The sequence below is a fragment of the Vicugna pacos genome, chromosome 11, assembly GCF_048564905.1.
Source record: "Vicugna pacos chromosome 11, VicPac4, whole genome shotgun sequence".
NCBI classification, from domain to species: Eukaryota; Metazoa; Chordata; class Mammalia; order Artiodactyla; family Camelidae; genus Vicugna; species Vicugna pacos.
The window spans coordinates 95,660,725-95,664,259 of NC_132997.1; positions in this window are offsets into that span (position 1 = coordinate 95,660,725).

A 3,535-nucleotide genomic window follows, 5' to 3' on the forward strand; every position below is an offset into this window, starting at 1 on the left:
ACCACATGTGCAGCGCTGGCGCTGAACACTCATGGGACTCTGTAATCCACGGCCTTTGCGTGTGTGTTTGTCATGTATCAGGCACGTGGAAGGGGCCTCTCCTGCCTGGGTGTTAACATGTACTGTCTGGGAAAGTAGAAGACTCTCTTCCCTGCAGAGGGTGGAGTGACAGGTACAAGGGAGCACCTGCTGGGTCCCAGGTCCTGTGCTAAGTCCTTCCTTCTTCCCTCCTTCCCTTCCTCCCTCCCTTGCTGCCTTCTTTCTTTCCTTGAAAAGAAACCACATGCAACTAGTAACAGACAGCAACCACTGCACCCTAAGGCCTCTAGGACAGCACTGGAGAGCAGGACCCTGGCTGAGCAGAAGGGACAGCTTCAGGAGAACTGGGCTCCTAGGATCTTGTTGGGAAGAGAGGCCTGTGGGCATTCGGCCTCCTGAGATTCTCCAGGAATCTCAGATGAAGCGCAGCTCTGAGGATGGTTTATTTCCATGGCTTCTGCTGCCTACATACAACCTGTCCCTGTCCCTCAGACCGCTGGGGTAGAGAAGGGCAAGCTTTATCCTTTGAAGACAAGTTCAGAGCAGTCAACAAACTGAATTTAAGAAAACTTTCGCGACACTAACCATTTCTCTTGTAGGAGAAAACCGATGCCGTGATTGCCTAGAACGCTCCTCTCATTTCAGAATACAGGGCTTTCTCCCTGCCGGCTTTGCCTGAAGGTCAGGCCGAGCAGAGCCTCCCAGTGCTCAGATTCCGCATCCGCGGACGGTGCTGGCGGCGGGGGTGCGGGGGCTCCACTCACACAGCGCGGCGCGCCGGGCAGCTCGGAGTCTGTGCGCTCCTTTCCTCCTTCCCCTGTGGTAGGTCAGTCATTTCACAAGGAGTTGATAGAATTTTATGCCTGAAAGGGAATTTATCTATGATCTTGTCTAACCCACTTACTTTATAAAAGAGGCTTAGAGAGGAGTGGCTGGTTGGCCCTCTGGCAGAGGCATTTGGGGAGGAGTCTGGGCTTGAGGAAGAAAAGAAGGAGCTTCTCTGAGGCACTGTCCCTCCAGTGCTTAGCTTCTCCGTCACGCTGCTGAGGTAGAGTGACATGCATCTTCCCACGGGGTCTTCACCACAGCCCTACAAGGTGGGTGCATTGGTATTCCATTTATAGCTGAGTAAACAGAGGCTGCTGGACACAACATCTGGCTCAATATCATAAGATGGTGTTGGGCAATCAGAGTCCAGGCTCCTGACCGTCGCTGCCCAGGCAGAAACCGGGAAGGGAGAGCCATCCTACCAGGAGCAGTCCCATTCCCCACCCCCAAGAGAGGCGCCAGGATTTCTATAAAGCGTCAATTTCTATAAAATATAAGATTTTCTCCTGGCTTTAAATGCAACGATAACATTTTGAAATAAAACAACTGTCTTTATAAGTAAACTAAATGCATCAGTAAAGAGAAGTTCCTGGGGCTTATAAAAGTGGGGCCAGAGTCACAGATTACCGCGAGAGGAAAGTCACGAGGTTGCTGACCGGCTAGAGGCGTGGCTGGGAGAGGTGGCTGAGGACCCTGCCTCTCGCTCTGTCGATGTGGATGCCACAGCTCTGCCCGTCTTGCTCCCAGCTGACGTTCATCCTCTAAGGATGTTCCATCCCAGTTTTTCATTTCATGTTTCAGCCTTGCCATGGCTCTTGATGGAGGTTCAATCTGGGACTAGCACAGGCCTCAGGGCGAGGTGCTGACCCACCACCACTGAAAAACTAGCCAGATCCTTGCGCTTTCAGAACGTCTTATCAGAATTCAGGGGGAAAACAATTCCAATCAATCAGTTTTATTTTGCACTTTCTTTTTTCTGCCCTCCCCACCGGCTGCTTCCTGCTTAAAATCTCATGAGTCAGTAATGATTCTTACTGAATGAAAGTGAGGGAACAATTTGGGGGAATTAGGGTAAGTGTGTAAGAATTACGAAACCACGTTCCATGGGTTGATAACGCTCTCTGTTGTACTCTGGATGTTTTCTAGCACTTAAGTAAAACTAAATATGGAGCAGTTTACTAAGATTTTGATACAGCATCCCTTAAAATGTAAAAGTGCCTCATATGTTTCCTTTTCTACTTTACAATCTCTGGCCGATTTATTTTCAGATTAAAACAAAATTCTAAAGATCCTTCCACAAAGCACAGACAAAAGCAGCAACTTGGAAAGGGGGATTATATTGATTAGTGTTGGTAAACCACCTGGAAAAAATCATTGCTATTAGCACAACTTAAACAGTATGAAATATGACATTGAGACAAAATACTAGACCTGGGAATGAATTTAGCAATCAAAGGCTACTGACATTTTAAAGATGTCTTGTGGTTATTTGCACATTTGGTATTTTTATTTACTGGGTATAACTGATCAGGCACATATTTTCAAATAATGATGATGAAGTGAATATTCAAGGGAAACATGGTAACATGAGCCAACCCAGGCATTGGACGTTTGTTAAGTATGGTGCAAATGTCAGTTCTTAGTTTATTATCCACTAAGCTGATCAGCTAGTGCAGATTCCATTTGACCTCAAAATCTGCCAAGCACCAGAAGGCTGTCCCTTCAGCCTGCTGTATCTGGTAGGGAACAGGGACAATTTCCTCAGGGAATGCACTTGAAACATTACTTTTAAAGTAACCAGACTCCAGAGGGCTCATAAAAATAACTTTGCCTTTTTATCCACCCTTCCCTGGTTACTCTGCTGGGATTTCTTTCCTCATATCCAATAAAAGCCTACTCCAGGCCTTTTCTTTTTTTTTTTTTAAACTTTTAGAGATACAGAAATATTTATGGATAAAATGATATGATGTCTGGGATTAACTTTAAAATAGTCTGGAAAACAGAGAAGCAGATGGGGATAAAGCTGAAATGAAGCAAGACTGGCCATGAGTTGATAACTGTTGAAGCTGGATGCTGGGTCGGGGCTCATGATTATAATCCTGTAGTGAACGCCCCTGAACACACGTGGGAACTGCCCTCAGCTAAGCCAGGAGAGGAACCGCTGGGCTTACATACAAGCACGTTTTACTGGGTATTCTCAAATTGCTCTCCAAAGTGTCTGAACAAAATGACATTTCCCTCAAGTCGTGTATCTTACTGAAACTTGAGATTGAACAGTTTTATCAATCCGATTTTTTTAAAGTGGCCTATTTCCTCTTTGTTTTCATTCGCATGATCCTAATCACTTAGAGCATATTTTTCGAATTTGCCTGTCCTTCAGGGCTTTTCCTGTGAATTATGTGTTCATATTGTTCCAGGTTATAGATGAAATCACAGTGAGTTCTCTTTCCTCTTCCCTCCAAGCAGTAATGTGCAGCAGCCCGCTTGTGTTAGCTTATGAGAGCCAATTGTTAAATTTTCAAGAAAATTGCCAACCGGTTATCATATACTGATGGCTCAGAATTGGCCCTGGTGGGAATATTTATACCACAGCAATCAGCAAACATTACAAACCAAGGCTCCCATCCCCAGAGAGCTGGTTGTTACACATTTACCTGCACACCACTGC